The sequence below is a fragment of the Balaenoptera acutorostrata genome, chromosome 17 (genome assembly GCF_949987535.1).
Source record: "Balaenoptera acutorostrata chromosome 17, mBalAcu1.1, whole genome shotgun sequence".
Taxonomy (NCBI): Eukaryota; Metazoa; Chordata; class Mammalia; order Artiodactyla; family Balaenopteridae; genus Balaenoptera; species Balaenoptera acutorostrata.
The window spans coordinates 39,917,971-39,940,238 of record NC_080080.1 but is presented as its reverse complement, the minus strand read 5'-3'; the positions used below and the strand labels follow the sequence as shown (position 1 = coordinate 39,940,238).

General features: G+C 40.0%; 1 protein-coding gene and 1 non-coding gene across 7 annotated transcripts in view; both read left to right on the top strand.

The window, feature by feature from the left end:
- The window catches only part of CPQ (carboxypeptidase Q), a 505,229-nt gene that overhangs the window by 2,197 nt on the left and 480,764 nt on the right, over positions 1 to 22,268 (top strand). The window lies entirely within an intron of this gene.
- TRNAV-UAC (transfer RNA valine (anticodon UAC)) lies at positions 9,154 to 9,225 on the top strand. The gene has a single exon. It is a non-coding gene; the product is annotated as a tRNA-Val (tRNA).

The following is a 22,268-nucleotide window of genomic DNA, read 5'->3' as shown; positions in this document are numbered from 1 at the left end:
TGCTAGGAAAGCCTTGTAATGTTGTCGAATGTGGTCTCTGTGTGTGTTCAGGTAGTATATTAAACTCTTGGGCATTGTGGGTAAGTAAATTTAGAATGGGAGCTCAGGGTTGGAATGATTAAGACTGAATTATAGAGGATTGTTCGTTGTATCATTTTGAAAATTTTTGAGTTCCATTGGTACTCTAGACTCTGATATTTTGACCTAGATGCATGTGCATCCTAATTTTAAACGTGTTCAGATTTAACCATCCAGGGAGTATAAAAAGGATGACATCAAAAGCTATGTGGGTGAGTGGCACCTAAGGGCTTCAAACTCTGAGTACCAAACAGTGTTGTTTCTTGGGCTAGTTGCTGCCTCCCAACCTAATGACAACTCCTAACACAGACAAAGTACTACGCCTACCTCAGTGTAATCTAGGGGCAGAAATGCAAGAGGAGTTTCCAGCACTCTTATAATTAATTGACAAGAACAAAAGAGGAAAAGAGAGGCCCATAAAGTAAGTGCGAAATTATTTTGTTTCTTCTTTGTCAGTCAAGTTTAGTCTCATAGAAGGCAGAGACCAATTGCGGCTGCTTGAAAAACAGAGAGCCAGTGCCAGTTTGATTTAGCTCAGGAGGCTGAAACTTTCTGCCCTGAAGGCCAGTGTGATGGAATAGACCTTCCCATTGCTCACAATATTATGAAAAAAACATTAAAGCAACAATTTTTATTACTTGCCCTGGAGCTAGAGCTTTAAAATATACTTTCTTCTCCCCCTGCCCTCCCTAAACCACTTAGGTTTTAAAAACAAACAACCCATTCGTGTGTTTGCTACATCAGATTATTAGTCCTTTTCTTTATCCCTGGGCCCTGTTTCTTTAATGCAGCTAAGAAGGAGGACTGGTGTGCTTCTAGATCTGTGGAATTTTTCTTTAGTTATTCTTTTACTCAGCGTATATTAATTTCAGTAACCATTTAATGAGTGCATACTGTGTGCCAGATAAAGATGCATGAGACACAGAGTTTACGTAGGAAGGTGATCCATCCACAAATAATTGCAGCACAGGGTGATGTGGGAGTAGTGGCCACTCATTCTCCCAGGAGAGAGGCATGGTCAGAATTTAGGAAGACTTCACAGAGCAGGTGAGTTTTGAACTGGATTTTGAAGCCTGAAGGCCAAGCGGAGGGAGAAGGGTGTTCGTTCTAAGCACAGAGAACTACATGGGCAAAGAAATGGAGGCAGTCTGAGTGTGAAACTCCCAGGGGGAGACAGGGGTTGGGTGCATCTGTAGTAAAGAGGTCCTGTGAGATTGGGGCCAGAGAAGGAAGGTCCTTGAATGTCATGTTATTCAGGCTTTATCACAGCCTAGATAATCTTTAAGAGTTTTTAAGCTGAATTTTTCAACAGAGGAGTGCTATGATTGGATTTCCTTTAGAAAATAGCTCCAGCAATAGTATTTCAGAGGAACTAGAGAGGGAAAAGCCAGGAGGCCAGAAGAAAATGAGGATGCTGTTGTTGCTATAGTCCAAATGAAATAGGATAAGGGTCTAAACTAGCGTAAGTTTGAGAGATATTCAGAATATAGGGAAGGCAGGATTTAATGACTAGCTGCATATGGGAAATAAGGTTGAAAATAATTCTGAGGTTTTGGAATTGCTTACCTGGGTGGATGGAGATGCCACTAATGAGGGTAATAAACACCAGATGAGGAAGAGCTTTTGGCAGAAAGACAGTGAGACAACTTTGGAACATCCATGGGCAATCCCTGGTGTACAGCCTTGACTGTAGCTGTACTGTGACATCCTATAGCCAAGACTGGCCAAACTCTACGACAGGTCCACAGTCTAAAAAGACAAATCAATTCAATAAAACACTTAAAAAGAAGGAAAAAAACCACATTAGACTTAACTAATGACCCTTACATTTCAGGTGAGTTCTTTAGAACTCTAATTATTATGTAAGTTCTAGTGAAGGAAAAAGGTTAGATACTCAGACAATGAGGGGTTATTATAAACCATCAAGAGAAACCAAAACAGAGCAACACAGACAGGAGTGGTTGAAAGGAACAAAGATGAGCAAATGGCAGGAGCGTAGCAGAGAGGACTGGTTGCTTAAAGCACAGGTATAGGCAGATTTGGAATACAGAGAGGAAATTTGAGCTGGCTCTTCCAAATAACGTATTTCTTTAGTGGTAAGAATCTCACAAGCTTTGGTTTCTCATCTTATTCACCTTGTCAGGGAGAGACAAATAGGTGATTGTTTAGAGGTGCTGTGCAGAGGGTTTGATCTTATTTTGCAGAGAAAGTGTTGGGAGACTTTGAACTAAGGGAAGAATAACAGAAGTAGAGTAGGATAAAATGAAAAGGATAATGATAATGAGATAATGATTAGGAGGAATTTTCAGAACTTTTAACGAATGCTGTGAGAAATAGTTGCTAACAGAGAAAAAGTTAGATTGATGTAGTGTTCTCTTAGGGTCGTGGCATTAGACTTGCTTGGAAAAAAGGATATATTAGCATAGCACCTTATATTTAAAAATAATTTTTATATGAACCCTCAGAAGCATGTGCAGGCAGGCACTATTATCTTTCTTTTATAAACTAAAAATCTGGGTATTAAGGAGGCTGTAGTTTGCCTCAGATCCCATAACTGGCAAGAACTCTAGGCCTTCTGAGTTTCAGCCCACTGCTCTGTCCATTGTATCGGAACCTTGCTTTGCCTTGGAACCTTGGTGTTTTACAATGAGTCCCCTCCACCTCCCACCATGTCCATCATGTAAAAGTAAGAATAAAGCAGATGATATTTGAAGGCCAACAGAGCCAAGATCTCTGGGGAGACAGGCAGTGATGGAAAGGATCCTTAGCACCAACCCTGCTATGTGCAGTAGGGATGGTTATGAAGGGTTGTATATAGAGAATTGCTGTGGAAATCAAATAATACTTAAAATGTAATAGGAGAGTCTGCAATATAAAAAAATCTTATGATTAAATCTTCCAAGAGGCAAATAACCCCTTTACAAAGTGAACTATTAATCATTCCTTAACATATTATCTGGATAAATCCAGACTTTCAATATGGGGTTTGCTTAAAGCAAGATACATCTGCAGTACTGGGCCTGTGAGCCACAACTACTGAGCCTACGCGTCTGGAGCCTGTGCTCTGCAACAAGAGAGGCCGCGATAGTGAGAGGCCCGCGCACCGCGATGAAGAGTGACCCCCGCTTGCCGCAACTAGAGAAAGCCCTCGCACAGAAACGAAGACCCAACACACCCAAAAATAAATAAAAGCAAAACAAAACAAAACAGTACATCTGCAGTAAGCTACATCTACCTTGATTGTATTATATGTGAAGACTTTTCCAAGTTGAGTATCAAATAAGGAAATGGGGATCTGGACCTGGATCCCCTAATTATTTGAGGCCATTTACAACACATTGAACATAATGATTTGCAATTAAATCCATCTAGCTACCTTTGCTTCTTATGAAGCACCTACAGGTAGGATGCTGGCCGAAGCTCAGCTGGGAAATGGAGAGATAAGCCCAGCACTGGCACTGCCCCTGGTGGGACCCACAAGAGACAGTCATAAGTGTAAATCCATCAACATAGTGGGCCGGGGTGGGAAAACCAGAAACCTTTATGGACCTTGAGTTCCACATCATTATTAAAAAGAAACCAAGTGTAATTCAAAGCAAAGAGCATTATACCAGATCTAGAGTTGATAAAAGATAAAATCTATAAGGAAGACAGAATAGTTGTGACTTTTTATGGGCCAGGCATTTAAACATATTTATCTTCAAAGAATATAAAGGAAATGGTCAGAAGTATGAGAAATGACCAAAACAATTTTTAAAAATTAGTTTTTATTAGAGTATAGTTGATTTACAATGTTGTGTTAGTTTCTGCTGTACAACGAAGTGAATCAGTTATACATATACATGTATCCACTCTTTTTTTAGATTCTTTTCCCATATAGGTCATTACAGAGTATTGAGTAGAGTTCCCTGTGCTATACAGTCGGTTCTTATTGGTTATCTCTTTTATATATAATAGTGTGTATCTGTCAATCCCAATCTCACAATTTATCCCTTCCCCCCTTCCCCCTTGGTAACCATAGTTTATTTGCTACATCTGTGACTCATTTCTGTTTGTAAATAAGTTCATTTGTAGCCTTTTTTTAGATTCCACATATAAGCAATATCATATGATATTTGTCCTTCTCTGTCTGACTTGACCAAAACAATTTATAAGAGACTTTAAGATCTGGTGTTTATATGACATATCAAGCAGACAAAAGCCAAATGGTAACTTACAAAAGACAAATGGTAAGATTTGAATAATATAATTCATGAGGTTGAAGAATATAATTCATAGGGTGAACAGGGATATAGAAAGTTTCAATAATATGGTGTATTAAATGTTTATCAAAAAATTCTTTGTTATATATGAATATATATGTGTGAGATATATGATTATATATGTATATATATGGTCTCTTATTCACAGAAAATTCATTTCTTCTCCAAACATTTATGAAAGATTGTAAAAAAGTTTAACAAAGAATTCAGTGAATTCTAGAGTCCTGCTGGTCTTGTGCTTTGAGCCTCTGGTTTAGCCCATGTTTTCAATTAGCTTTGTAATTGATTGAAATGGTAAAAAGAAAACATCTTCTCTTTCATGATGCTGTCAAGTGGCTCATATAATTAATCTTCCACCTTCGTATGTCCTTTTTGTTCCCAGAACGTCGGTTTGAGGTTCTTTTACCATTATCAAAATACTTTGGATCTATGTTATCTGTGACTAATCTGAAGATGCATTTTTACATTTGATTAAATGTTCTAAATCATTAATGCCGTGTGTATTGTATTGCAAAATTTACCATCTGAAACATCTGGCTGTTCTTTTATAGGGTTTTTCTTTTCATTAGCTTTTCTGAGATAAGACTTACAGAAAACCAGGGGCCGTAGGAAGACTAGGGAATGAATGGAGGATCACAAACCCCAATTTAGTTCTTTGGGAAGCAGAGGGCAAATCCTGGAAGTCAGCACTATTCAGACTTTATTTCACTACTTATTCAGCCTAAATTTTAGGGTTTACCACTTAAACTAACCACTCACTAGCACCCTATATTTGCTGTAGTTTAACAGTTAAGAAAATAGGCTCTGAAGTCAGTTTCTTGGGTTCAGATTTCAGCTCTGTCATTAACACTTGTGTGACTTTGGACCAATTACATATCCTCTCCTATGCCTCAGTTTCTTCCTTTGTAAAATGGGAAAAATAATTATAACTATCAGTGGTAGGCAGAATAATGTCCTCCCCCAAAGATGCCCATGCCCTAATCCCTGGAACCTGTGAATATGATAGGTTATGTGGCAAAGGAGAATTAAGGCTGTGGATGGAATTAAGATTGCTCATTATCTGACTTGAAATCCATATCCTGGATTATGTGGTGGGCCTAATTAACAGTGGGAGAGGTGGGCAGAAGAGGATCAGAGAGTTAGGGAGATGTGACTATGGAAGAATGGCCAGAGAGATGCAATGTTGCCAGCTTTGAAGATGGAGGAAGGAGGCCATGAGACAAGGAATATGGGTGGCCATTAGGATCTGAAAAAGGCAAAGATCCTTCCCTAGAGCCCCCGGAAGGAATTCAGCCCTTCTAACACTTTGATTTTACCTGGTGAGTCCAGTGCTGGATTTCTGACCTACGGAACTGTAAGATAATGACTTTGGATTGTTTAAGCCCCCAATTTTGTGGTAATTTGTTACAGCAGCAATAGAAAACCAATGCATTATCCTATAGGTTTGCTGTAGGGTTAAGAAATATAAACATTTAGGACAGGCCTGCTCAGTCAATATTAGCCAGTATCATTATTATTTTTTTCATTGGTATGTTCCCTCCTGTCTTTGCACCTTTGTAATAGCTGTCTTGTGATTACCTGAAATTGTTGGAAATCACCTCCCTCCTTCCCCAAGACTGTGGGCTTAGGAGTTTCTCACTGTCAAGGTAGGCCATACTCAGTCTCCAGCAATTTGTTAAAATTACTGTTTAGGTATTCCTAGACTTTATGGGTCCAGTGGCTTCTGCTCCAGATAAGCAGATCTGGGCTGTGACTCTCTGGATTTTTCCTGTCTCTCTAGATTTTACAGTGGTGGTTTGCTTTGCACCCTCACTTCTCTGCTCCAAGGAGAGTCATTGGTTTTCAGTTTGCTCATTTTATTTGTTGCTATAAGGACGGGAGTGATGATGGAAGTGAGCTCAGTGCTGTCATTGCCATGTGGCTCTAATGAGCTCCTCTGTTCTCAAGAGATCTCTAGCTCTACACTTGACGTTCTTCTGATTTCTGTTCTCTGGTTTTCAACTCATCAATTTCATTCCCAAATATGCTTTCTGGGTTTTCTATTTTGGTTAATGGCATCTCAGTCTATGAGATAGTAGGTAATGTGATGTATCTGAAATATAGGGTACAAAACAGGATCAAAATCTGGGAGGTTAGCCTTAACTCTTCCCTTTTCCTCATCCTCCCACATTAGTAAGTCACCAAATGCTGTTGTGTCTACCTGTGATAGCACCTGAAATTTTCTGGTTTTTTTTATCCCCCCCATCCTTTCTGTCATGACTCTAGTCATATCCCTTATTGTCTCTTGCCTTGGCCAGGCAGAATCTTTTAAATTACTTCGTCTTCCACACTGCTTCAAGAGTTGGATCATAGGCTGGATCATATTACTTCCCTTCTCAAAAGACCTACATTTTGAGAAATTGTCTGTGGAGTAAAGTCTAAACTCCTAGTAAAGTCTAAACTCCTAATATGGCATTTAAGGTTCTGAAAGATTTGGCATTAAAATGTATTTCTCGGTACGTTCCTGGTGCATTCACTTACTGTATTAGTTCACTAGGCCTGACAAAACAGAATACCGCAGAGTGGGTGGCTTAAACAGTGGAAATGTATCTTCTCACAGTTCCAGAGGCTGGACGTCCAAGATCAAGGTGTCAGCAGGTTTGATTTCTTTTGAGGCTTCTCTCCTTGGCTTGCAGATGTCCATCTTCTTGCTGTTTCCTCACATGGTCATTTTTTTTCTGTTCGTGTGCATCCCTGGCGTCTCTGTGTGTCCAAACGTCCTCTTCTTATAAGGACCTCAGTCAGATTGTATTAGCCCCACCCCCCATGCCCTCATTTTAACTTAATTACCTCTTTAAAGTCCTTATCTCCAAATGTAGTCACATTCTGCGGCACTGGGTAGTAGGGCTTAAACATATGAACTGTGGTGGGGCACAGTTCAGCCCATAACACCTACTAGATCGCTCCATGTATTCTATACGTGTGTATCAGATCACATCATGAGTGCACATCACGACATGGGAAGATTTGAAAAATACTGATTCCTGGTCCCCACCTAACTCTGTGGGTTCTGAATCACTGTGTCTGAAATGGGACTGGGAATACACTTCTTGTATGCATGTGTATGTTTAAATTTCTCCCTAGTGCTTTATAATACTTCAGCTTTTTATACGCCAGAATTTTTTTAAAAAAATCATTTCTGGGGAACATATTATAAGTGTTCACATCTTTGCTCATGGTTGTTCTTTAACTGGAAATACCCTTCCCACCATACAACTGTGCAAATTCATCTATCCTGCAAGGCTGAGCTGAAATATCATCTTCTCCGTTATTGCTTCCTTGTTCTCTCCTGTGATAATCCTGCAATACTTTATCATTACAGTTGACCCTTGAACAACTTGGGGGTTAGAGGCACCAACCCCACAGCAGTCGGAAATCCGAGAGTAACTTTACAGTTGGCCGTCTGCATCTGTGGTTCTGCATCCTCAGATTCAACTAACCTTCGATCCTGTAGCACTGCAGTATTTATTGAAAAAAATCCACATATAAGTGGACAGACACAGTTCATACCCATGTTGTTCAAGGGTCAACTGTACTTTATTGTTAGTACTTGAGAATCTGTTTCCTTTTGTCTTTGTATCGCAGTCATTTGCCTTCCTCTTTCACTGGCTTCCTAAGGCCTAGGATGACATATTCTTTATTTCTATATATCTGAAACAGTTGCAGTTGCTCTGAGCATAATAGGTAATCAATCAATGTCTGTAGTATGAATAAATGAATGAACTCATTAATAAATGCTAATAATTTTCTTATGACTTTTTATCCAATGGAGACCATTGGATAAAACAAATAAGCTTATCAAATGTAAAACTAGTGGCAAATTTTTATTCTTGAATTGAGTATCCTTAACATGATACATAACAATAGTCTTCAAGTGTATTTCCAATTTAGAACTTTAAACATGTAAAATTTTTTTTTGAAGAAGGTATTTGATAATAGGAAGAGGATATAGCGAAGGCATCATAACAATTTGTGCTAATGACAATTTTTTTTTTTTTTTTTTGCGTTGCATTTTCAAGGCAGAGTGTGGATGGTTCAGTTCTTAAAGATGAATGGATTCCCTAGTGTCCACTTGTGGTGGATCCTTGTTTATCCTCCCGATCAAGAACTGCTGCCTTATAGCGGGTATGTTAAGGTGGAATTGTCTATTAGCTGAGCTAATAATAAGCTGTGGTTTCCTGGGTCAGTGAATAACAGAAACAGTTCTCGAAATAATTACATCAGCTAAGACCCAATTTCCAGGCAGGGATCAAGAGTCTGACTTTTCCTTTGTGTTAGTTTTCCACAAACTACTAAAATTTCTAGAGATGGAGTAATTGCGTCTCAAATGATTTCTCCAAAGCCTTTTCTGAACCAGAGCAGGCAGTAACAGAGATTGGCAGGGGAAGGACTGATGTCTGCTCATGAGGGGAAGAATGACTCTGCCTTGAAAACACAAGTGAGCCTTTGGATGTGGAAATTTACAAGTCTCAGAGAGCCCTGAAACATCTTTAGAAACTGAGCCCAGCGGAATAATGGGAGGCTGTGTTCTGGCTTGGCATGGGAGCCTGCCTGGCACAAACTACACTGTAAACAACTCAGACATTTCAAACATTTGCATCTGCATACATGACATTAGATTCTCAAAATGTCCAATTAAACACTTCCTCAGCTGACCTGGTGTCAGCCTGGCCTTTCTGATGGGGTAGGAGTTTCAGCTGATACTGTTGTACGCTCTTCCTTTCTGGACCCAATCTTGTCCTTCTTGTTCAGACAAAATTCTTCTTAAGGGAATTCCCTGGTGGTCCAGTGGTTAGGACTCAGTGCTTACACTGCCGTGGCCCAGGTTCAATTCCTGGTTGGGGAACTAAGATGCGCAAGCCACGTGGCATGGCCATGTGAGGCTGAACCACACTGACTCCATTTTGTCACCTCCATCTTAGGTCCACAGCCCTACCCCCTCCCCTTTCTGTGTGACTCAGCTTTAGCTTAACTTACAAGGATATGTTCCCCATCAACTTTTACCCTTTTCTTCATCTGATGTGAAAACTGTAAGAATCCCTTATGCTGACACAGATGGTTAATGGTCCTGAGATCCCTGGGGGAGGGGAAAATCCCCGGTCCCCGTCGGTGTGGTCATGCTTCTCACTTGGTAGTCAGATTCCGTGTTTAGCTTTGGCCCCTTTAGATCCCCCGGTACCCCTTTCCATGGTGCAAAGTGAAGCTGCGAATGCCTCTGGGTCATCCCGTCTGCCTGATCCTTCCTGCCTGTGTGTAGGTTACCCACGACAAACTTCATAATTGCACTTTATGGAATTGCCTGCTTTGTTTTTCTGTCTCAAAGTTCCTTGTCAGTTTGGAGGATATTATTCAGTATCTCTGCCTCCCAATAATTGGTACAGTATGGATAGAGAGTTTGGGTTTGGAAAGGAGGGTGGGCAATTCTTTCACTGGGACATGAGCTGAGAAGAGCTGTATAGATAAAGGGATAGAAGAGTTTTGAGTTGAGGATGAAGAAAGCCAAGTCATCTCATGGTCATAATATCGTATTCTCAGTTATGTAGAAGAGGAGAGCTTTTGCTGAACATGAGGGGAGTAGGGGTTGAATCTGGGGCTTAAGGAGAGTGGAAAAACTTTGTAGCAGCTGCTGTGGGGAATTTGATAGGGGTCAGTTGAAGATAAATACAAGGGTTGCTGAGCAATGCAAGGGACCCAGCTGAGATCAGACAGCCTTTAGTTCATATGGAGATATTTGGCATGATTAAGTAAATGTTGGTGATGGTATTATGGAGCACGTACGGAGAAAATTCAAAATTAGTTTTGAAGCATTGGCAACTTGGGTGAGGAGGAAAAGCAAAGGTATTCTAAGGTGCTAATGAAAGCATTGTTGGAATCATTAATTACCAAGTGAGGTTTTGAACCAAGATTAATCTGAAACGGTGAGTTGGGTGGATAGAAGTACAGTCAGACTGGAGACGGGGAAGTGTCTTAGTTAGTTCTGACTGCTGTAACAAAGTGCCATAGACTGGGTGGCTGATGCACAGCAGAAATTTACTTCTCACAGTCTGGAGGCTAGAAATCTGAGTTCAAGGTGCCAGCCAGCATGGTCAGGTTCCGCTAAGGACCCTCTTCTGGGTTGCAAACTGCCACTTTCTCATAGTGTCCTCACATGGCAAAAGAAGAAGGTGCCCTTTTATAAGGGCACTAATTCCATCATGAGGGCTCTACCCTCATGACCTAATTACCTACCAAAGGTCCCACCTCCTAATACCATCACATTATGGTTAGGATTTCAACATATGCATTTTAGGGGGACACATTCAGTCTATTGCAGGAGGCTCTTCACTTAGCCAGCGTCAATCTAGCTGCTTCTCTGTGCCACACATGTGCTGAGTGGTGGGGATACAAGGATGAAGAAAACACAATTCACTTTAAAAGGTCAAAAGCATTTATTGAGCTTCTAACTATATACTGGGTGGAAAGACGTTGATCTTGCCCTTGAAAAGCTTTAAGACTAGTGAGATAGTCTGGATAATTTCGATTCAGATTGTGGTAAACTTTGAAGGAGGTAAGCAGAGGGTGCTAGAAAATTGTAGAAGAGGACATTCAACACAACCTGTGAGAAGACGAACCAGGTCAGGAAAAGCATCCTGGAAAAAACTGCCTGAGTTGGCTCAAGATGATTGAAAGACTATTGTGGCTTAGATAGGAAACAACTCAAGTGTCTGTCAGCAGATGGATAAAGAAGATATAATGTATAAGTGTATATATACATTATACATATATACACGTATATACATAACACACACACACACAATGGAATATTATTCAGCCTGAGAAAGAAGGAAAACCTGCCATTTGTGACAGCTTGGATGAACCTTGAAGACATTATGCTAAGTGAAATAAGTCAGACAGAGAAAGGCAAATACTGTATGATATCACTTATATGTGGAATCTAAAAAAGCTGAACTCAGAAAAACAGAGAGTAGAGCCATGGTTCCCAAGGGCTGCGGGGTGGGGGGAAATGGGGAGATATTGAATCAAAGGGTACAAACATTCAGTTATAAGATTAATGAGTTCTGGGGATCTAATGTACAACATGGTGATATTATAGCTGATAATATTGTATTGTATACTTGAAAGTTGCTAAGAGAGGAGATCTTAAATGTTTTCACCATTAAAAAGAAATGGTAATTATGTGACAGGAAAAAAAAAAAAAAAAGGATGATTGAAAGAGAGTAAGGGTGGAGAAAAAGCAGAGCGAGAGGATTGCTTTGGCCAGGGCAGATAAAAAAAGGTTTCAGAGAGAAGGTGATCATTGCAATGCGTGATGTATGATACTATTGCCAAGTGAGAGAAATAAAGAAGACCTGAATTAAAGTGGTAAAATTTTTGTTGGTAGGGATAGAAGAAAGAGATGTAAGAGAATAGAATGATGAGATTTAGTGACTGATTGAATATGTGGGAGGATGAATAGATAAGACAATGATAGGGACAATTATGTTTTCATTAACAGAAAGAGGGAAATCCTCTTTCTGGGTTAGAGAAGATTTTGGGGAAGATGATGAGTTTGGAGATTTTAAATCAGAACATCTGATTATAAGTGAAAGCAATCCAACTAAAATGATATTAAACCAAAAGAGGAAATCTGTAACTTTCATAACTGGAAGTTCAGAGATACAGCTGGCTTCAGGCATGGCAGGATCCAGGTTACAAATGATGTGATATGGGTCCATCTCTGTCCCTGTTGTCTGTATCTCTTGGCTTAGCTTGTCCTGCTTAGTTTCATTTTGCAGACAGGTTCTCAGCACACAGTAGGCAAAATGGGTACCTATAGCTATAGATTTGCATCCTAGCAATCCCAGAGGAAACAACTTTTTTTTTCTAATTTTATACATGAAGACTTTATTTTACCTTTTCTCAATTATAATTTTAAAAACAAATTATTTCAAATGTCCAATCTTCAATGTAGTCTGATTGAGGGACAGAAATACTATAATTGTCTTCCAATAATTTGAAGTTAAAGACATTTTTATTTTCCAAATTTATTTTATTTCCATCAATCTAGGAAACTGTTGCTAAATTTTTAACATCTTTCTACCAAGTTCCTTGAATTTTTACCCCTTTATATATTTATGCCATTCTAATCACACCCCACTCATAAGATTTTTCTGTTAATTTTCACTAATCAGAAGACTCAAGAAAATCCTCCCATTTAAATATTGTATTTACATTGTTTTCATTTGCCATTGCATTTATTGCAGTCAATGCGATTAAGAAGTAATTCAACCAGCATTTATTGAGCAACTTTTTGATTCCAGACTGAAATGTGGAGGAAATCAGAATACATAGATACATGAAACAAAACTCTTTTTTTTTCAGGACGGTCATGGTCTAGTGTCAGAGACAATCATGCATGCATAATACCCAAAATGATCTGCAGTGATCCTCGGGAGGAAAATGAGCAGAAGACTGAGAGCCACAGAGCAGAGAGGCTTGCTTCTGGTCCAGGAGGGAGGCCCCAAGGGCTGCACAGAGATAGGGCAGAAGCAATGCAGGGACCTATCAATGTGCAGGATTTTGAGGAAGAAAGAAGAAGGGAAGGCTGCCCACCAAGTTCTGAGAATTTATATGAGGAAGGATGGTGTGTTCTATCAGAAATAGGGAATCTAGAAAGGAAAGACGTTGAGGAGAAGGGCTTATGAATTTAGTTAGGCTTTGAAAGCATCAACAGGTTGAGATGCCTCGCAGCCGTTTGAGAACGTAGGTTTGGTCTGAGAAGGCAAACACAGGCTTTGGGATTAGATTCAAAGAGACACTGAATAAGTTGGGTGAGAAAAGCAATTGGGTAGGAGAATAATAAAAAAATTAACTCAGTAGATCTTAGAGGCATCTAATGTCAGCACAAAAGGAACATTTAGAAAACAAATCCCAGTGATAGAGACATGTCTGAGTTCATATCATTTAATTGCAAGGAGAGGTTCTTATTTCTTTCTCCCTCCCTCCCTTCCTTCCTTCCTTTTTACACTTAAAAAACAAACAGTTCACCCATTTCTCCCACCCTCAAACCCTTGCCTGTGGCAACCACCAATCTATATATCTATGAGCTTGTTTTTTTTTTTTAATTTAATTTTTTAAGATTCCACATGTAAGAGAGATCATATGGCATTTGTCTTTCTCTGTCTGACTTACTTCACTTGGCATAATGCCTTCATTTTTATCTAAATTTCTATTTGTATTTTTATATATGTGGAAGGTTAGTTATGTTTCTTGACCTTGGAGAAGTGGCCGTCTGTAGGGTATGTCCTATGTCTTCCAGCAGTACACTCCTGTCTCCTCACCCAAGGCCCAGGGACCAGCTGGTCCCAGGGTGGGTTATTATTATTATTTTTTAATATACATATATATATAAATTTTTAAATTTATTTTATTTTTGGCCGCATTGGGTCTTCGTTGCTGCGTGCAGGCTTTCTCTAGTTGCTGTGAGCGGGGGCTACTCTTTGTTGCAGTGCGCGGGCTTCTCATTGTGGTGGCTTCTCTTGTTGCGGAGCACGGGCTCTAGGCACACGGGCTTCAGTAGTTGTGGCGCACGGGCTCTAGAGCGCAGGCTCAGTAGTTGTAGCGCGCACGGGCTTAGTTGTTCCGTGGCATGTGGGATCTTCCTGGACCAAGGCTTGAACCCGTGTCCCCTGCATTAGCAGGCGGTTTCTTAACCACTACACCACCAGGGAAGTCCCCCCAGAGTAGGTTCTGATCTGTGTTTGTGAACTTGGTTTTGCAGGCTGCTGGATCATAGCTTTCTTGCTTCTGGTGTCTGGCTTCCTGGTGGGAGGGGCCAGTGCTTGCCCACTGGTGGGTGGAGCTGCGTCTCGGCCCTCTGGTGGGCAGGGCCGCATCAAGGGGTGTGTCTAGAGGTGACTCTGAGTTCAGGAAGTCTTTAGGTAGACTGACTGCTGGTGGGTGGGGCTGTGTTCCCTCCCTGTTGGTTGTTTGGCCTGGGGCACCCCAGCAAGGGAGTCCACAGGCAGTTAGGTGCCACCAGGTCTCGGTGCCAAAATGGCGGCCTGCATGAGAGCTCACGCGTGATTACTCCCTGATATCTCCACCACCAGTGTCCTTGTCCCCACAGTGAGCCACAGCTGCCCCCTGCCTCCCCAGGAGAACCTCCTAGACCAGCAGGTAGGTCTGGCCTAGGCTCCTATGAAGTCATTGCTTTTGCCCTGGGTCCCGGTGCACACAAGACCTTGCGTGCGCCCTCCAAGAGCGGAGTCTCTGTTTCCCCTAGTCCTGTGGAGTTCTTGCAATCAAGCCTTCACAGCCAAGTACTCTGGGGGCTCCTTCTCCTGATGCCAGACCTCCAGGCTGGGGAGCCTACTGGGGGTGGTCAGAACTCTCACTCCTGTGGGAGAACTTCTGTGATATAATTCTTCTCCAGTCTGTGGGTCAGTCATGGGGGGAGGGGGGTATGGGATTTGATTATATCATGAGTGCACTCCTCCTACCGTCTTGTTGGGTTTCTTCTTTATGTCTTTGGATGTAAAATATCTTTTTTGGCAGGTTTTAGTCTTTTCTGTCAATGGTTGTTCAGCAGTTAGTTGTGATTTTGGTGTGCTGAAGAGTGAAGGTGAGCTCGAAGCCCTTCTGCTCCGCCGTCTTGTCCTTCTGTCCACTTGGTGTAATGCCCTTGAGGTCCAAGCATGTTGTCGAAAATGGTAAGGTTTCATTCCTTTTTATGGCTGAAGAGTATTCCATTGCGTATATATCACAATTTCTTTATCCATTTATCCATGGGTGGACAGTTAGGTTGTTTCCAATATATTGGCTATTGTAAATAGTGCTGCAATGAACATGGGAGTGCATATATCAAGTGCTTTTGTTTTCTTCAAATAAATACTCAGAAGTGGAATTGCTGGATCATATGATAGTTCTATTTTTAATTTTTTGAGGAACCTCCATACTGTATTCCATAGTGGCTGCACCAATGTACATTCCTACCAACAGTGCACGCGGGTTTCCTTTTCTCCACATCCTCGCTAACACTTGTTATTTCTAGTCTTTTTGGTAATAGACATTCTAACAGGCATGAGGTGATATCTCATTGTGGCTTTGATTTGCATTTCCCTGATGAAATGATGTAGAGCATCTTTTGATATACCTATTGGCTATGTGTATGTCTTCCTTGAAAAATACTTATTTAGATCTTCTACCTATTTTTTAATTGGATTGTTTGTTTTTTTGTTATTAAGTTGTATGAGTTATTTATATATTTTGCATATTGCAAATATTTTTCCTATTCAGTAGATTGCCTTTTCATTTTGTTGATGGATTCGTTTGCTGTATAGAAGCTTTTTAGTTTGATGTAGTCCCACTTGTTTATTTTGCTTTTGTTGATTTTGCTTTTGGTGTCAGATATGAAAAATCATTGCTAAGACTTACATCTAGGAGTTTACTGCCTATGTTTTCCTCTAGGGTTTTATGGTTTCAAGTCTTATGTTCAAGTTTTTAATCTATTTTGAGTTAATTTTTGTGTATGGTGAAGATAGTGGTTCAGTTTCATTCTTTTGCATGTGGCTGTCCAATTTTCCCAACATTGTTTATTGAAGAGACTGTCCTTTCCTCATTGTATATTTTTGGCTCCTTTGTTGTAAATTAACTGATCATATATGCATGGTTTGATTTTTGAGCTCTCTATTCTGTTCTATTGATCTATGTGTCTGTTTTTATGCAAATACCATACTGTTTTAATTACTATAGCTTTATAATATGGTTTGAAATCAAAGAGCATGATGCCTCCAGCTTTGTTCTTCATTGTTAAGGTTGCTTTGGCTATTTGAGGTCTTTTTTGGTCCATACAAATTTTAGGATCACTTGTTCTAATTCTGTGAAAAATACCATTGAAATTTTGATAGGGATTGCATTGAATCTGTATATTGCTTTGGGTAGTATGAGCATTTTAACAGTATTAATTCTTCCAATCCATGAACACAAAATATCTTTCCATTTATTTGTGTCTTCTTCAGTTTCTTTCATTAGTGTCTTATAGTTTTCAGTATACATGTCTTTCATCTCCTTGGTTAGATTTATTCCTAGGTATTTCGTTCTTTTTGATGCAGTTGTAAGTGGGATTGTTTTCTTAAATTATCTCTCTGATATTTCATTATTAGTGTATAGAAATGCAGTAGATTTGTGTGATTCTGTATTTTGCACATTTACTGAATTTGTTTATTCTAACAGTTGTTTTGATGGAGTCTTTAGGGTTTTCTATGTACAATATCATGTTATCTACAAATAGTGACGGTTTTACTTCTTTTTTCCAATTTGAATGCTTTTCATTTCTTTTTCTTGCCTAATTTCTGTGGCTAGGACTTCCAGTAACAACTTTTATTTGCAACATCTGTATGTTTTAAAATCTATTTTATTATTATTCAGGTATGGTGAGGCCAACAGATCAGGAAAAGATTGCCATTGAAAAGATAGTTTGTTGCTCACAGTTCCCAGGAGGAGGGGCATGCCATGCCATGCAGGGTCACATAGGGAAGCAGCGGGGTCAGTTAGGAGGCAAAAGTAATGAAGGGAAATCATGAGCAAAAGACTCTATTGTGGTTTTGGCAAGAAAGAATGGGTTAGACTGGGTAAGCAGGCTTAGCATTGGCTAGTGTGAAAAATTTCAGTGGGCTCTCAGGTATTAGAACTATCCCAAGTTGTCTGGTACCTGGCCCTGTGTTGATTAGAGCAGGGAAAAATTGGTTTGGCCTGTGAGAATTAGATAAAGGAAGTGATTGAACAGTATGGGCTTTAGATTGGTTGGTTTGCATATGAAAGGAGTGTTCCTTAAGAATTAACTAACCCTGGGAGGGGGCAGTTCTTCTAGTCAGTGAGGTCCAAGATGCCAGAGCATCAAGAATACAGAAAATAAAAAACTGTAGCTGCTATTTTACTGTATGTCAATATCAGGGAAGATTCTGATTGGCCTTGCTTGAGTCATCCTGTTTCTGTAGTTTGGGTATGGAGTGTGGGGTAAGGAATGGTACTGTGATTGGCAGCCAATCTAGACCAGAGGATAAACTTAAAGAAAAAGAAAACAAAGTGGGGAAGTATACTGGGAAGCCAAAAACTATAGCTACTGTAGTCTACTACAAGATGCCTGTAGCCATCGTGGTTGAGCTGAGCAGGTGGCAGTTCAGATGTGGCTCTGGGCTTCTAGACTTCAGAGAAGTTAGGGGTTTGTTTTTGCCTTAGCAGTTCTCACTGCACAACATGCACTGTTCCCTGGCTTGACACCTTTCCTTTATCCTGCATTTCTACAAGCCTATAGAGTTCCTGAAACTCAGTGACCACATGTAAACTCATTATTTATGTTTTCCGATCCTTTTGACTAGGTACCAGTGTTTTCCTCAATGCTTACAACAAAAAGCTTAGCTTTTTCTTGACTCCTTTCCTTCCCCCTCTCTCAAGTCATCTATCATCTTCTGAATCTCTCCTAGATTTACTCCTTTCTCATGCATATTTGCTGCTGACATTCTAGTTAGGATCTTCATCACTTTTCTAGTCTCTTCTTTTTAATCCATCTTTCTTCGTATTGTCAGATATATCTCACTGGGGAAAAATCACCTCCTACTCCCCAGGATAACCCCCCTACCCCTAGTTATTTGAATATTATATAGAGAGAATGGTGTGTACATGGCACAAGGGTGAATGTCTGAAGATCTAAATTCAAGTCACTTCATGTTCCTCCTCTGCATTTCATTAGAGACATTTTGTGGCTTAAATGAGAAAATGCTTGTTTGAAAAATCTTTATAAACTGTCATGTTCAGATGATGGTGGTTTCTTTATTTCTCTTTCTGTGCTGTATGAATTCTAAGTCTTTTCCAAACTCTATAATTTTCAGCCTTATCTCCTCTTTTAAAGTGAATTCCTCTCTATCCCCATGCTTAGCCCACATTTGGTTCTATCTTTCTATACTGTTCCTAAACCTAAAATGCCCTTCTCTTTTCTCTCCTGGCAACTAAATCTTAACCATTTTTTTTTAAAGGCCTGACTGAAGTCCTGCCTCTTTTATGAAGTCCTTTTTAATTATTCAGGTCACTCATATTCTCTTTTTATTCTTATACTTCATTTTTTACTACTGATTATTTACTCTTTAATTTTTGCTTATCTTTTAGTCTCCACAATGTATTTTATACGTCTGAGGGCAGGAATCCTGACTTTCACTATCTTTGTACCATGTGTAGTTCTGGTCATATGGTTTTAAATAGATAGTTGGTAGTTAATTAATTGTTAATTGGGAAAAAGTGCTAACCTGCAATAATTGCACTTTGGATATGCTTAGTGAGCTTCTCTTTTCCCCATAGGAAGAAATAATTGTGGATTGATTAGACTGACAGATGTGGAAACAATTTAGTCCAATTTAACAAACACTTATTGAGTTCTGGAACATATGGCAAGTGCTGAATAAATGTTCATTTGTTCACTTGTTCAGTCAACAAATATTTATTGAGTATCCACTATATGCCCCACACCGTGTGAGTTATTGTAATACATGTAACCTATTAGGCATTCAGACATTGAGAATCAAAACATGACTCTGACATGGTTCTCATCCTTTTCTTTAATAAATTTATTTATTTATTTATTTTTGGCTGCATTGGTTCTTCGTTGCTGCTCGCGGGCTTTCTCTAGTTGCGGCAAGTGGGGGCTACTCTTTGTTGCTGTGCATGGGCTTCTCATTGCGGTGGCTTCTCTTGTTGCGGAGCACGGGCTCTAGGCATGCGGGCTCCAGTAGTTGTGGCTCGTGGTCTCTACAGCACAGGCTCAGTAGTTGTGGTGCTCAGGCTTAGTTGCTCCACAGCATGTGGGATCTTCCCAGACCAGGTATTGAACCCGTGTCCCCTACATTGGCAGGTGGATTCTTAACTACTGCACCACCAGGGAAGTCCACATGGTCCACATCCTTAATTTGCTTTGCTTAAATGACCAACAATGACATCATTGGTTGATTATACGGCATTATAGAAAAGTAAATAGTATGCTGTGGACACACAAAGAAAGGAGCAATTTATTCTGACTTGATAGTTCAGGCAAGGATTCACAGAGGAGATAACATTCAGGAAAAAAATGAAGTGGGCAGGGAGGTAGCTTTGACTCTCTTGTTTGCTTTGTTACAATTTTGTACTTTACACAGTGTGTTGTTAAAAATTAACATGCTGGAGAGTTTCCACTTCTGGGAAGATGGGGTAGATGTACTTTTTCCTATTTATCCCACTAAGTACAACTAAAAAAATCTAAAAACCTATCTGTCTGTATGTCTATCTATCTGTCTATCTATCTATCTACCTACCTACCTACCTACCTACCTACTCAAACATAATAAGACTCTGAAAGCTGGAAAGAAGGTAGACCAGCTAGGGACATTGGGACCCGAGTTCCTTGGGTTTTCTTTTTGTGTCATATATCTCAGACTTGGAGCTGAAAAAGCTGGCAACTTGGAAATGCCAATGTGTACAGACAAAAAACAAACAAACAAACAAACAAACCCAACAGAAACCTGCTCTCTTTAGTCAAAGGACCAGGAAAGGGAGAGTCTAGCAAGACAGAAAACTTTTAGAAAGTAATCACTCTATTCCAGTCAAACATTACAGAAAAAATGTAGCGCACTGTGTGACCCATGTCAATAAAGACTGAGTGGATAGCTTAGACTACTACCCATCTATCCACTCAACAAAGACTGAGTGGATAGCTTAGGCAGGGTATCCCAACATGCCTCCTGGGTGGTGTCACAGAAGATCAAGCAGGGAGTCAGGACCTTCATACCCAGCAGCCACTAATGAGACTCCCCACCCCCAACCCCACCTGTAGAGTAAGTAGAGACCATGTGGGGAGCGGGGACTATGACCCATTTGGCAACGATGTACCCCTCCACTTCCCTGCTGGCATGGTGTCAGAGGGGATATCCTGGAGAGTCAGGACTTTCACCATTGTCAGCAGTAGTGAGACCATCTCACTACATAGTTAGTGAAGACCACATGGGGTATCTGAAACTCCCATCCTCCTTCAGAATTTATAAGGAGACCCTGCTCTTTGAGTGTCTGTGGAGGCCAAGTGGGGAACCTGCACTGCTACCTCCACTGGCAGTGTTGCAGCAGCAACATCTCCTACTCCCTTCCTCCACTGTAGTGGTATCAGAAGAAACCAACTAAAATACGAGGTTTCAAAAAGATCCAGGGCTTCCCTGGTGGCGCAGTGGTTGAGAATCTGCCTGCTAATGCAGGGGACACGGGTTCGAGCCCTGGTCTGGGAAGATCCCACATGCCACGGAGCAGCTGGGCCCGTGAGCCACAATTGCTGAGCCTGCGCGTCTGGAGCCTGTGCCCCGTGACGGGAGGGGCCGCGATAGAGAAAGGCCCGCGCACCGCGATGAAGAGCGGTCCCCGCACCGCGATGAAGAGTGGCCCCCGCTTGCCGCAACTGGAGAAAGCCCTCGCACGAACCGAAGACCCAACACAGCCAAAAATAAATAAATAAATAAATAAATAAATAAGAAAATCTTAAAAAAAAAAAAAAAAAAAAAAAAAAGATCCAGAGTCTCATAATGCAACAATGTCTGTGTTTCAGTTGAAAATCACTTGTCATAACAAAAGAGCCTGGGAGATCTCAAACTGAATGAAAAAAGAAAATCAATAGATGCCAATACCAAGATGACAGAAATTTTAGAATTATCTGACAAGGACTTTAACACAACCAGATAACAATGCTTTAATGAGCAATTACAAACATGCTTGAAACAGGTGAAAAAATAGAAAGCCTCAGGAAAAAATAGAAAGTCTCAGTAAAGAAATAGAAGATATAAAGAAAAATCTAATGGAAATTTTATATATGAAAAATACTATAAGCAAAATAAAAATCTCAGTGAATGGCCTCAGTGCAGAACAGAGGCAACAGAAGAAGGAATCAGTAAAATGGATGATAGAGCAATAGAAATTGCCCAATCTGAACAACAGAGAAAAAATAGACTGGAATAAAAAAGGAACAGAGCCTCAGGAGGCCATTGTACGATAAGAAAGATCTAACATTCATGCTGTCAGTGTTTCAGGAGAGGAGAAAGAAATCAGAATTGGAAAAAACTCTCAAAGAAGTAATGGCTGCAAACTTCCCAAATTTGATAAGAGACATAAACCTAGAGATTCAAGAAGCTGAGCAAACTTCCAACAGGATAAACTCTTAAGGGATCTCTGCCAACGCACAGCATAATTAAACTTGTGAAAACTAAAGACAAAGAAAAGAACCTTGAAAGCAGCCAGAGCAAAATGACACCTTACCTATAGGGGAGAAATAATTAGAATGAGAGTATATTTCTCACTAGAGACTCTGGAGGTCAGAAGATTATGGCACAGTATTTTCTGGGTGCTGAAAGAAAATAACTGTCAACTTAGATATTATATCCAGCAAAAATATCCTTCAGGAATAAAGGGAAAATCAAGACATTCTCAGGTAAAAGAAACAACCTTAAGCAGACCTACCCTAAAAGAATGGCTAAAAGAGGTTCTCTGAACAGAAAGGAAATGCTAAAAGAAGGAATATTAGGAAGGAAAGAAAGAACATGATAAATATATCAGTAAATACAATTGGCCTTTGTTTTCCTCTTGAGTGTTCTTAATTATGTTTGATGATTGAGGTGAAAACTGTTAACACTCTCTAAATGTGATTCTAAATGTATGTAGAGAAAATATTTAAGAAAATTATGTTATAAACATGGAGAAGTAAAGGGACATAATAGGTAAGTTTTCTATACGTCACTCAAACTGGTAAAATATTTTATCAGTGATGATATATATATGATATATATGATATATATATGATGTGTATATATATGATGTTACACCTATTGCAGCCACTAAAAAAGCTATGCAAAG